Raw genomic sequence first — 15,025 nt, forward strand, 5'->3', positions numbered from 1 at the left:
AAATTGTTTCCATGTTTTCAAAATAAAAAGCTCTAGCACATGAGTAATCCATGCTTCCCTCTGCGAAGGGCCTTTCTTTTACTTTATGTTGAGTCGGTTTACCTACTTCTTTCTATCTTAGAAGCAAACACTTGTGTCAAGCTGTGTGCATTGATTCTTACATGTTTACTTATTGCACTTGTTATATTGCTTTATGTTGACAACTATCCATGAGATATACATGTTACAAGTTGAAAGAAATTGCTGAAACTTAATCATCCTTTGTGTTGCTTCAAAACCTTCTATTAAGAATCTATTGCTTTATGAGTTAACTCTTATGCAAGACTTATTGATGCTTGTCTTGAAAGTACTATTCATGAAAAGTCTTTGCTATATGATTCGATTGTTTAGTCATTATCTTTACCATTGCTTCGAATCACTTCATTCACTTCATATGCTTTACAATAGTATTGATCAAGATTATGATAGTAGCATGTCACTTCAGAAATTATCCTTGTTATCGTTTACCTACTCGAGGGTGAGTAGGAACTAAGCTTTGGGATGCTTGATACGTCTCAAACGTATCTATAATTTCTTATGTTCCATGCTAGTTATATGACAATACTCACATGTTTTATATACACTTTACATCATTTTTATGCATTTTCCGGCACTAACCTATTAACAAGATGCCGAAGCGCCGGTTCTCGTTTTACGCTGTTTTTGGTTTCAGAAATCCTACACAGGAAATATTCTTGGAATTGGACGAAACAAAAGCCCACGGTCTTATTTTGCACGAAGCCTTCCAGAAGTTCGAAGAGGAGACGAAGAGGGGCGACGAGGCGGCCACACCCTAGGGGGGCACAACCCCACCCCTAGGCGCGCCGCCCTATGGGGTGGGCCCCTCGAGCGTCCCCCGACTCTGCCCCTTCGCCTATATATTCTCTCCGTCGCGAAACCCCTAGTACCGAGAGCCACGATACGAGAAAAGTTACTGTGACGCCGCCAACGCCAATCCCATCTCGGGGGATTCAGGAGATCGCCTCCGGCACCCTGCCGGAGAGGGGAATCATCACCGGAGGACTCTACATCATCATGCCCGCCTCCGGATTGATGCGTGAGTAGTTCATCCTTGGACTATGGATCCATAGAAGTAGCTAGATGGTTGTCTTCTCTTCTTGTGCTATCATGTTTAGATCTTGTGAGCTGCCTATCATGATCAAGATCGTCTATTTGTAATGCTACATGTTGTGTTTGTTGGGATCCGATGAATATTGAATACTATGTCAAGTTGATTATTGATCTATCATATATGCGTTGTTTATGATCTTGCATGCTCTCCGTTGCTAGTAGAGGCTCTGGCCAAGTTGATACTTGTAACTCCAAGAGGGAGTATTTATGCTCGATAGTGGGTTCATGCCTCCATTGAATGCTGGGACGAGTGACGAAAAGTTCTAAGGTTATGGATGTGCTTGTTGCCACTAAGGATAAAACATCGATGCTTTGTCTAAGGATATTTGTGTTGATTACATTACGCACGTACTTAATGCAATTGTCCGTTGTTTGCAACTTAATACTCGAAGGGGTGCGGATGCTAACCCGAAGGTGGACTTTTTAGGCATAGATGCATGCTGGATAGCGGTCTATGTTCTTTGTCGTAATGCCCTAAGTAAATCTCATAGTAGTCATCATGATATGTATATGCATCTCTATTTGTCAATTGCTCAACTGTAATTTGTTCACCCAACATGCTATTTATCTTATTGGAGAGACACCACTAGTGAACTGTGGACACCGGTCCATTCTTTTACATCTGAAATACTATCTACTGCAATCTCTGTTCTCTGTTGTTCTTCGCAAACAAACATCATTCTCCACACCATACGTTTAATCCTTTGTTTACAGCAAGCCGGTGAGATTGACAACCTCACTGTTAAGTTGGGGCAAAGTATTTTGATTGTGTTGTGCAGGTTCCACGTTGGCGCCGGAATCCCTTGTGTTGCGCCGCACTACACTCCTCCACCAACAACCTTCACGTGGCCTTCATCTCCTACTGGTTCGATAACCTTGGTTTCTTTCTGAGGGAAAACTTACTGATGTGCGCATCACACCTTCCTCTTGGGGTTCCCAACGGACGTGTGCATCACGCGCCATCAGTGGCATTTTGTTATTGCTAGGCATACTAAGAATTCTAGCAAGGTTTCATGGGTGGCTACACACTACTAGGATTGATAAGCATAGCATAACTTTCGAAAACAAATTCCTACCATGCATACTAGTTTGAAAAACACTAATGCATAACAAAAATAGGTAGGAATTGAGTGTCACTTGCCTTTTTGGTAGTCGAAGCGCGTTCACTTCTCTTAATCAAAATACGTGTCTCTCCGTACGAACTATAATATAAAATATAGCACAACATAAACACACCATTCAACAACAACAAAATCAAACAAGACGACTATCGGAAATCGCTCTATGGTACTAAGGTTTGGCATGAGGTTTGGCTGGCATGATATGGCTGTGATAGTTTGCACGGCAATTCACATGACTAGAAAGAGATGGATTATCCAAGATATAATTGAAGAATCTTTATGCTTTGCGAAAGCATGAAAAGAATTTAGAACAACTCATGTGAATTGAATCACATAAGTGACAAATAGTGCAACACAGATACTATTGAATAAGTGTGACCACAATTACTCAAAATAGTATAAATTACACATAGGCTTGAATATGGATTTGTGATATATTTCATTACTCAATTAACTCATTTGTAAATTGAATAGTTTTAAACCAAGTCAAAGGAGTGAATGAAAATGAATTTGGATAGACACGATATTGGTTTGAATTTGAATATTTGCAAAGTGATTCAAATATTTTGGACAGTGGTACTATTGGATGGAGTATGTAAAGCAAGGCTTATGCAATTGACATAGTGTGACATCACTTATCAGAGTAGCACAAGGTCACACATAGCATTGGATATGAACTAATGATATATTAAACTACTCAAGTAACTCATTTGAAAATTGAATAGTTCGAACTAAGTGGAAGGATTGAATGGCATGAGGTTGTATAGGCATGAATGATATCGGAATTTGATTTTCGGAACCTAATGGGTAACAAAGGTTCATCACATGTGATATGGGGTAGAGTATTTCCACCCTACTAAGGCAAGGTAAAAATCTAAACTAGGACATGTCACACTTTACTCAAATAACTCAATTGTTATTTGAATAATATGAACTAGACAACCAGGGGTAAACTATGCATTATCTGTGAACATGATAAAGAATTATAAAGGTCCTGGAAGATCGATATGATCATAAGGATCATTTGGCTAAAGGAAGTATGTCGAAACTAGTTATAGGACTACACTTTTCGTGAAAAGTTATTAGAAGAAGTTTTCCGGATGGAAGATCTTTCTATACGGAAGTTGTAGAGAACTCCATTATAAGCGTATCGCCAAAAGAATTTCTCGAAAAAAGTTTGTAGGATTTATTTTACGGACGATATTGCGAATCAAAGGGGTAATGCGAAGATAAAGTGGGCGAAAGTGCCACGCAAGATGTTTAACATGATCTACGTGATTTGCTGATTCCAACGGTATAGGGTTTGTCGAAATCCGACGGATAGAACTTAAGATATGAATTTTACAAAACTAGACATAAGTGGTTATAGTTCTAATGGTGTACGAAAAGTTGTCTGAACAAGTTGCTCGGATTGAAAAAATTTCTACATAAAAGTTGTAGAGGATCTAATTACAAACTTAACGGAAGAACCACTATTCTTCTAAATGGAGGTGTAGATCTAAGGAAATAAAATTGAAAAATTAAATACGACAGTCTAGATGAAAATGGCGGAAGAAAAATCGCGACGTTTTCCAAATTAGTGTTGCGGACGTTGCGTCGGCGAGTGTGCGCTGCAAAACACCTGCGTCATCAAAGAAACAGCGCTGGCGGGGCTGCGCGTGGGGAGAGAAGAGGAGAGCGCAGGGCGCTGATGTACTTGGGAGCTGCCCCCTGGGGTCTTTATATAGGCTATGGGCTGAAAGAATTTTGCACCAGGGGGCGAGGTGGGACTAAAACGAAAAGTAAAAACGGGGGCAGGCGCGTGCAGCGCGCGGTCGCGGGCGTGCGGCTGGGGCAGGCGAGGCGGTGGGGAGATGGGCCAGGGCGGTGTGGGACGGCGCGGGGCTGGCTGGGCCAGATCGGCCAGGTGGGCCGCAGCGTGGGCGACGCAGCGCTGCCTGCCGCGCGCGGCGAGCGGGGCCGGGCAGCTGCGCGGGCTGGGCCGTTCGGCCTGGCCACGTCCTTTATCTTTTTTAAAAAAAGCAAACAAAACAGAAATTTGAAATTCACTTTGAGGCTTCAAAAATAATCGGAAAAATGCAAATAAGGAACCGTTGATTCGTTATGAAAAATACTTCAATATAAAACTAAATTTGTAACAAAAATATAAACTTTATAAAACCAAAATTTGACATACATGTCTATGTGGCTATATTGCTATTTTAGGGTTTAATGTTTTCTCAAATAAAATATTTTTATAAGTTTCAAAACCTTCGAACAAAATAAAGTATTGTTAGAAAATCTTTTGAAACTAAGGTTTATCAAAACTATTATATTTTTGCAAAAATCTTTTTAATATCCATTTGGGAAAATAAAATAATCATTATATACATTTGGCATATATGTTTGATTTTGAAAATACTTTAAAACCAAAAGTCTTTGAAAACACTATTTTGGAATTAACTTGTAAAAAAATTAAAAAGTTTTAATTATTTGTGAATTTTCAATCAAGTTCAAACAATCAAGCATTAAATTTATTTTTATTTCACATTCCAAAATTTGAAAAATTTCGGGATGTGACAGACTACCACCCTTAAAAGAAATCTCGTCCTCGAGATTTGAGAAAGGCTAGAAAGAAAAGGTTTTGGGTTCAGGTCTTTTAATAGGTTCATAATCACTATTGTTTTCTTTTCGAACATCTCCGAGGAGATTTCAGAAGTTAACCTTGGGCTTTGAAAACTTTACACTAAACCATATGCGGTCATACCATCCACTATATCCATTCATATATGGGTACTCATCCCATGGGTATTATCTTTTACTTGAGTATACTCAGGGGAAACTCTTTGTGATACCTTCTCCAAATAATATCTCATGCGGCATCTGGTGTAAATCCATAACCCAAGGGTATGGCTTCTACCACCCTTAAAAGAGAATTTTGTTAGGTAGTCTTAGGTCTTGGGTTCAGGATTATCTTGGACATGATTTGGCACATCCGGGGATATGACTTGACAACAAGTCATATTTGAAAAACATCTATGGCTTAGGGCTTTTGAGTTGATTCCAATAGGCGAATGTTTATTCACCTATAGTAAACAACATATCTCTCCAAGGTGTGTCGAATAGGCTTCCTTCATAGTAGGGCTTTCTAATCCAAATGGCTGGTTGTTGAACTACTTTTAACATCGATGGGTCACTCTTCGGGTCAAACGAAAGACCAACATGAGATTAGTTCAAGGCATCCTTCATATTCTTACTTGTTGGTGTCATCAGCGGTCTTCCGCTATTCTTAATCCAGTGGTTGGGTATTCAAACTAAACGTAGTCCTACGCTTGGCAGCACTTGCCTACCATAAGGGTATAATATTTCTCCATCCTAAGGTTTCGGCTTATTCGCCGGTATCTCTTTTGTAGGTATGTCTCTCTAGATTTACAATTACTCATAACAAGAGCGAACAATACGAGTAGTCGTCATGGGGGCCAATCCATGTCGCATGATACGTCTCCAACGTATCTATAATTTCTGATGTTCCATGCTAGTTTTATGACAATACCTACATGTTTTGCTCACACTTTATAATGTTTTTATGCATTTTCTGGGACTAACCTATTAACAAGATGCCGAAGTGTCAGTTCCTGTTTTCTGCTGTTTTTGGTTCCAGAAAAGCTGTTCGGGCAATATTCTCGAAATTCGACGAAACAAAAGCCAAACCTCTTATTTTTCCGAGGGACACACGGAACCAGAAGGGCAAGCCAGGGGGAGGCCCACGGCCTCCAGACCATATGGGGGCGCGGCCAAGGAAGGGGGCGCGCCGGCCTATGGGGTGGGCCCCCCGGGCACCCCTCGCGCCGCCCTTTCGCCTATATATTCCCTCGCGACGCGAAAACGCTACATCAACAGATCATACTCCAGAAAGACTCCAGGAGCACCGCCGCCATCGCGAAACCTAGTTTCGGGGATCAGAAGTTCCTGTTTCGGCACCCTGCCGGTATGGGGATTGACCCCCGGGAGCCTTCTCCATCGACGCCACCGCCTCCATCATGCTCCGTGAGTAGTTCCCCCATGGACTACGGGTTCTAGCAGTAGCTAGTTGGTACTCTCTCTCCCATGTACTTCAATACAATGATCTCATGAGCTGCCTTACATGATTGAGACTCATCTGATGTAATCGGTGTTGTGTTTGTTGGGATCCGATGAATTGTTACATTATGATCAGTCTATCTATATAAGTTTGTGAAATTATTGTTGCTGCAATCTTGTTGTGTTTAATGCTTGTCACTAGTGCACGAGTGGCATGATCTTAGATTTAAGCTCTATAATTATTGCTTAGATTGTATCTACAAGTTGTTTGCACATGTCTATGTCCGGAACCCGAGGCCCCGAGTGACAGCAAGCTCGGGATAACTAGAGGGGAAGGCTTAGATATGAGGATCACATATTTTCACCAAGTGTTAATGCTTTGCTCTGGTGCTCTATTAAAAGGAGTACCTTAATTACCAGTAGATTCCCTTGAGGCCCGGCTGCCACCGGCAGGTAGGACAAAAGATGTTATGCAAGTTTCTCATTGCGAGCATGTATGACTATATATGGAAAACATGCCTACGTATAATTAATAGACTAGATGTTCTGTCTTAATGCTATTTCAATCCTATCAATTGCCCAACTGTAATTTGTTCACCCAACACTTGTTATTGGAGAGTTACCACTAGTGTAGATAGCTGGGAACCTCGGTCCATCTTTCATCATCAAATACTCACTCGGTCCTATATGCCATTAGAAGTAGTATCAACTATTTTCTAGTGCCATCGCCTCTGTGTTACTTATTCTTGCTGTTGTGTTACTCGTTACTATTGCTCTCATATTATCTTTGCTTTCACATCACCCACTGTTACCGGTGCTTTTCCGAGTGCGGTTGAATTGACAACTCAGTTGTTAAGGCTTATAAGTATTCTTTGTCTCCCCTTGTGTCGAATCAATAAATTTAGGTTTTACTTCCCTCGAAGACTGTTGCGATCCCCTATACTTGTGGGTTATCAAGACTATTTTCTGGCGTCGTTGCCGGGGAGCATAGCTCTACTCATAAGTTCACCTTGGGAGTACACTCTACCTCTCTCTCTGTTTTTATTTTATTTTCTTTTGATTAGTTTACTTTTGTCTAGTTTATTTGTGCTTAGTTTATTTCTGTCTAGTATTATTTTGCTTAGTTTACTTTTGTCTAGTTTGTTTTTGTCTTGTTTTATTTTTCTTATATACCCGAAAATCCATAAAAATTTGAAAAACCGAAAAATTAAAAACTGTTGTTATGGAAGAACGCACAATCTGTATGGAGATTATAGAATTATATATGAATTATAGAGAATCAAGAAAGGGTAAAGTCATGAGTGCCGTGTTAGAAAAATTGAATACAATTGCTAAAATCTTGCTTAAACGCCATGATATAAACTGTTGCTCTAAACAGGATACTAAACATCTTAAATTCTAATGTAGCTTTAGTGAAGAAGTTTTAATTGTGAACTATCATTGGAATAACAATATTCATCTTGGGTTCGAAGAAGTAGAAAAAAAATTTATATATGGGAGCTTCTGAAATAGAATCCTTCATGTCTAAAAATTATGAAACATGTGTTGCTTGTAATGATCTTAAAGATTATGTCTCTTCTATCCTTGATTATTGCATAGAACATTGATACGTCTCCGACGTATCGATAATTTCTTATGTTCCATGCCACATTATTGATGATATCTACATGTTTTATGCATACTTTATGTCATTATTATGCGTTTTCCGGAACTAACCTATTGACGAGATGCCGAAGAGCCAGTTGCTATTTTACTGCTTGTTTTTGGTTTCGAAATCCTAGTAAGGAAATATTCTCGGAATTGGACGAAATCAACGCCCGGGGTCCTATTTTCACACGAAGCTTCCGGAAGACCGGAGGAGATACGAAGTGGGGCCACGAGGTGGCGCCACACTAAGGCGGCGCGGCTAGGCTAGGGCCGCGCCGCCTCGTTGTGTGGGTCCCTCGTGACTCCACCGACCTTGCCCTTCCGCCTACTTAAAGCCTCCGTCGCGAAAACCCTATTACGTTCGATGAAACCAGAGAAAACCTTCCAGAGCCGCCGCCATCGCGAAGCCAAGATACGTGGGACGAGAGTCTCGTTCCGGCACGCCGCCGGGACGGGGAAGTGCCCCCGGAAGGCTTCTCCATCGACACCACCGCCATCTTCATCAATGCTGCTGTCTCCCATGAGGAGGGAGTAGTTCTCCATCGAGGCTCGAGGCTGTACCGGTAGCTATGTGGTTCATCTCTCTCCTATGTGCTTCAATACAATAATCTCATGAGCTGCCTTACATGATTGAGATTCATATGATGATGCTTGTAATCTAGATGTCATTATGCTAGTCAAGTGGGTTTTACTTATGTGATCTCCGGAGACTCCTTGTCCCACGTGTGTAAAGGTGACGAGTGTGTGCACCGTGTGGGTCTCTTAGGCTATATTTCACAGAATACTTATTCGCTGTTATGAATGGCATAGTGAAGTGCTTATTTATATCTCTTTATGATTGCAATGTGTTTTGTATCACAATTTATCTGCGTGCTACTCTAGTGATGTTATTAAAGTAGTTTATTCCTCCTGCACGGTGTAATGGTGACAGTGTGTGCATCGTGTAGTACTTGGCGTAGGCTATGATTGTGATCTCTTGTAGATTACGAAGTTAACTATTGCTATGATATTATTGATGTGATCTATTCCTCCTTTCGTAGTGTGAAGGTGACAGTGTGCATGCTATGTTAGTACTTGGTTTGGTTATGTTGATCTGTCATGCACTCTAAGATTATTTAAATATGAACATTGAATATTGTGGAGCTTGTTAACTCCGGCATTGAGGGTTCGTGTAATCCTACACAGTTAGTGGTGTTCATCATCCAACAAGAGGGTGTATAGTCTAGCATCTATCTATTTATTCTGTTATGTGATCAATGTTGAGAGTGTCCACTAGTGAAAGTATGATCCCTAGGCCTTGTTCCTAAATACTGCTATCGTTGTTTGTTTCTTGTTTCTACTGCATGTTTACTTCCTGCAATATTACTACCATCAACGCACGCCAGACAAGCACTTTTACAGGCGCCGTTACTACTGCTCATATTCATTCATACCACTTGTATTTCACTATCTCTTCGCCGAACTAGTGCACCTATTAGGTGTGTTGGGGACACAAGAGACTTCTTGCTTTGTGGTTGCGGGGGGGCATGAGAGGGATATCTTTGACCTCTTCCTCCGTGAGGTCGATAAACCTTGGGTGATCCACTTAAGGGAAACTTGCTGTCTGTTCTACAAACCTCTGCTCTTGGAGGCCCAACACTTGTCTACAAGAATAGAAGCACCCGTAGACATCAAGCTATTTTCTGGCGCCGTTGCTCGGGGAGGAAAGGTAAAGGCATTCATACTCCGGTCCCGGGTAAAGTACTTTTCTCGTTGCCGTTGTGTGTGTGCTCGAAGCTATTTCCTTTAGATCCTGCAATTGCATCTTTTTGTTTCTTGTTTACACTAGTTTGGCATAATGGACAACAATGAGCTTCTTATTCTATTTCCGATTTAAGACATGGATGGTTTGATGCGAAAATTAAAAAACCTATGGAACATATTAGTATGAACGCTTTGAACACCATTGTTGCTAATGATATAGAAAATTCTAAGCTTGGGGAAGGCTGGCTTTGATGAGCATGATATTTTTAGTCCCCCAAGCATTGAGGAGAAAATTTACTTTGATGATACTTTGCCTCCTATTTATGATGATAATGATAGTAGTCTTTTAGTACACTTTGTTATGGAGGATAAATTTGATTATGATTACAATATGCCTCCTATATTTGATGATGAGAATAATAATGATAGCTACTTTGTTGAATTTGCTCCCACTATTACCAATAAAATTGACTATGCTTATGTGGACAGTAATCATACTTTTATGCATGTGAATAAGAATGCTTTATGTGATACTTATATTGTTGAGTTTGTTCATGATGCCTCTGAAAATTATTATGAGAGAGGAAAATATGGTTGTAAAAAATTTCATGTTACTAAAACACCTCTCTATATGCTGAAATTTTTGAAGTTACACTGGTTTTATCTTTCTATGCTTGTTACTTTGCTCTTCATGAACTTGTTTATTTACAAGATTCCTATGCATAGGAAGCATGTTAGACTTAAATGTGTTTTGAATTTGCTTCTTGATGCTCTCTTTTGCTTCAACTCTTATTTCTTGGGAGTGCATCATTGAAATTACTTGAGCCCATCTTAATGGCTATAAAGAAAGCACTTCTTGGGAGATAACCCATGTGTTTATTTTACTACAGTACTTTGTTTTATATTTGAGTCTTGGAAGTTGTTACTACTATAGCAACCTCTCCTTATCTTATTTTATTGCATTTTTGTGCCAAGTAAAGTCTTTGATAGCAAGGTTCATACTAGATTTGGATTACTGCGCAGAAACCGATTTCTTTGTTGTCACGAATCTGGGTCTAATTCTCTGTAGGTAACTCAGAAAATTATGCCAATTTACGTGAGTGATCCTCAGATATGTACGTAACTTTCATTCAATTTGATCATTTTCATCTGAGCAAGTCTGGTGCCACTTTAAAATTCGTCTTTACGGACTGTTCTGTTTTGACAGATTCTGCCTTTTATTTCGCATTGCCTCTTTTCTTTGTGTTGGATGGATTTCTTTGTTCCATTACCTTCCGGTAGCTTTGTGCAATGTCCAGAAGTGTTAAGAATGATTGTGTCACCTCTGAACATGTGAATTTTTGATTATGCACTAACCCTCTAATGAGTTTGTTTCGAGTTTGGTGTGGAGGAAGTTTTCAAGGGTCAAGAGAGGAGGATGATATACTACGATCAAGAAGAGTGAAAAGTCTAAGCTTGGGGATGCCCCGGTGGTTCATCCCTGCATATTTCAAGAAGACTCAAGCATCTAAGCTTGGGGATGCCCAAGGCATCCCCTTCTTCATCGACAAATTATCAGGTTCCTTCTCTTGAAACTATATTTTTATTCGGTCACATCTTATGTACTTTACTTGGAGCGTCTGTTTGCTTTTATTTTTGTTTATGTTTGAATAAGTTCATCCTTGTGTGGAAGAGAGACACGCTCCGCTGGTTCGTATGAACACATGTGTTCTTAGCTTTTAATGTTCATGGCGAAGGTTGAAACTGCTTCGTTCATTGTTATATGGTTGGAATCGGGAAATGCTACATGTAGTAATTCTAAAATGTCTTGAATAATTTGATACTTGGCAATTGTTGTGCTCATGTTTAAGCTCTTGCATCATATACTTTGCACCTATTAATGAAGAAATACATAGAGCTTTCTAAAATTTGGTTTGCATAATTGGTCTCTCTAAGATCTAGATAATTTCTAGTAAAGAGTTTGAACAACAAGGAAGACGGTGTAGAGTCTTATAATGTTTACAATATGTCTTTTATGTAAGTTTTGCTGCACCGGTTCATCCTTGTGTTTGTTTCAAATAAACCTTGCTAGCCTAAACCTTGTATCGAGAGGGAATACTTCTCATGCATCCAAAATCCTTGAGCCAACCACTATGCCATTTGTGTCCACCATACCTACCTACTACATGGTATTTCTCCGCCATTCCAAAGTAAGTTTCTTGAGTGCTACCTTTAAATTTCCATCATTCGCCTTTGCAATATATAGCTCATGGGACAAAATAGCCTAAAAACTATTGTGGTATTGAATATGTACTTATGCACTTTATCTCTTATCAAGTTGCTTGTTGTGCGATAACCATGTTTTTTGGGGACGCCATCAACTCTTTTACCTTTGTTGAATATCATGTGAGTTGCTATGCATGTTCGTCTTGTCTGAAGTAAGGGCGGTTTTCACAATCAAATGGTTTGAGTATGCATACTGTTAGAGAAGAACATTGGGCCGCTAACTAAAGCCATGAATCATGGTGGAAGTTTCGGTTTGGACATAAAACCTCAATCTCTTATGAGAATATTAAGCTGTTGAATGCTTAAGCATTAAAAGAGGAGTCCATTATCTGTTGTCTATGTTGTCCGGTATGGGTGTCTAAGTTGAAGAATGATCAAAAGCTAGAAATCCAATGCGAACTTTCTCCTTAGACCCTTGTACAGGCGGCATAGAGGTACCCCATTGTGACACTTGGTTGAAACATATGTTATGCAATGATGATCAGTGTTAACCCAAGCTAATTAGGACAAGGTGCGGGCACTATTAGTACACTATGCATGAGGCTTGCAACTTGTAAGATATAATTTACATAACTCATACGCTTTATTACTACCGTTGACAAAATTGTTTCATGTTTTCAAAATAAAAGCTCTAGCACAAATATAGCAATCGATGCTTTCCTCTTTGAAGGACCTTTCTTTTACTTTTATGTTGAGTCGAGTTCACCTATTTCTCTCCACCTCAAGAAGCAAACACTTGTGTGAAGCTGTGCATTGATTCCTACATACTTGCATATTGCACTTGTTATATTACTCTATGTTGACAATATCCATGAGATATACATGTTATAAGTTGAAAGCAACCGCTGAAACTCAATCTTCCTTTGTGTTGCTTCAATACCTTTACTTTGATTTATTGCTTTATGAGTTAACTCTTATGCAAGACTTATTGATGCTTGTCTTGAAAGTACTATTCATGAAAAGTCTTTGCTTTATGATTCATTTGTTTACTCATGTCATTACCATTGTTTTGATCGCTGCATTCATTACATATGCTTACAATAGTATGATCAAGGTTATGATGGCATGTCACTCCGGAAATTATCTTTGTTATCGTTTACCTGCTCGGGACGAGCAGGAACTAAGCTTGGGGATGCTGATACGTCTCTGACGTATCGATAATTTCTTATGTTCCATGCCACATTATTGATGATATCTACATGTTTTATGCATACTTTATGTCATTATTATGCGTTTTCCGGAACTAACCTATTGACGAGATGCCGAAGGGCCGATTCTTTGTTTTACTGCTGTTTTTGGTTTCGAAATCCTAGTAAGGAAATATTCTCGGAATTGGACGAAATCAACGCCCAGGGTCCTATTTTCACACGAAGCTTCCAGAAGACCGGAGGAGATACGAAGTGGGGCCACGAGGTGGCGCCACACTAAGGCGGCGCGGCCAGGCTAGGGCCCGCGCCGCCTTGTTGTGTGGGTCCCTCGTGACTCCACCGACCTTGCCCTTCAGCCTACTTAAAGCCTCCGTCGCGAAAACCCTATTACGTTTGACGAAACCGGAGAAAACCTTCCGGAGCCGCCGCCATCGCGAAGCCAAGATGCGGGGACGGGAGTCTCTGTTCCGGCACGCCGCCGGGACGGGGAAGTGCCCCGGAAGGCTTCTCCATCGATACCACCGCCATCTTCATCAACGGCTGCTTGTCTCCCATGAGGAGGGAGTAGTTCTCCATCGAGGCTCGAGGCTGTGCCGGTAGCTATGTGGTTCATCTCTCTCCTATGTGCTTCAATACAATAATCTCATGAGTCTGCCTTACATGATTGAGATTCATATGATGATGCTTGTAATCTAGATGTCATTATGCTAGTCAAGTGGGTTTTACTTATGTGATCTCCGGAGACTCCTTGTCCCACGTGTGTAAAGGTGACGAGTGTGTGCACCGTGTGGGTCTCTTAGGCTATATTTCACGAGAATACTTATTCACTGTTATGAATGGCATAGTGAAGTGCTTATTTATATCTCTTTATGATTGCAATGTGTTTTGTATCACAATTTATCTGCGTGCTACTCTAGTGATGTTATTAAAGTAGTTTATTCCTCCTGCACGGTGTAATGGTGACAGTGTGTGCATCGTGTAGTACTTGGCGTAGGCTATGATTGTGATCTCTTGTAGATTACGAAGTTAACTATTGCTATGATAGTATTGATGTGATCTATTCCTCCTTTCGTAGTGTGAAGGTGACGAGTGTGCATGCTATGTTAGTACTTGGTTTGGTTATGTTGATCTGTCATGCACTCTAAGGTTATTTAAATATGAACATTGAATATTGTGGAGCTTGTTAACTCCAGGCATTGAGGGTTCGTGTAATCCTACACGATTAGTGGTGTTCATCATCCAACAAGAGGGTGTAGAGTCTAGCATCTATCTATTTATTCTGTTATGTGATCAATGTTGAGAGTGTCCACTAGTGAAAGTATGATCCCTAGGCCTTGTTCCTAAATACTGCTATCGTTGCTTGTTTACTGTTTTACTGCATGTTTACTTCCTGCAATATTACTACCATCAACTGCACGCCAGCAAGCACTTTTCTGGCGCCGTTACTACTGCTCATATTCATTCATACCACTTGTATTTCACTATCCTTCGCCGAACTAGTGCACCTATTAGGTGTGTTGGGGACACAAGAGACTTCTTGCTTTGTGGTTGCAGGGTTGCATGAGAGGGATATCTTTGACCTCTTCCTCCGTGAGTTCGATAAACCTTGGGTGATCCACTTAAGGGAAACTTGCTGCTGTTCTACAAACCTCTGCTCTTGGAGGCCCAACACTGTCTACAAGAATAGAAGCACCCGTAGACATCAAACATTACAGCAATAATCCTTATATCATCTTTACTATTAAATGGGAGTTGGTCGTTTGACACTCAACGCAATTTGGTGGTCGTCATTGAAAAGATCCTGTCCATCCAATCATCCCACCTCAACATCCAGTTCACCTAGATCGTCCGATCATCCCACCTCAACATCCA

The sequence above is a fragment of the Lolium rigidum genome, chromosome 1, assembly GCF_022539505.1.
Source record: "Lolium rigidum isolate FL_2022 chromosome 1, APGP_CSIRO_Lrig_0.1, whole genome shotgun sequence".
Taxonomy (NCBI): domain Eukaryota; kingdom Viridiplantae; phylum Streptophyta; class Magnoliopsida; order Poales; family Poaceae; genus Lolium; species Lolium rigidum.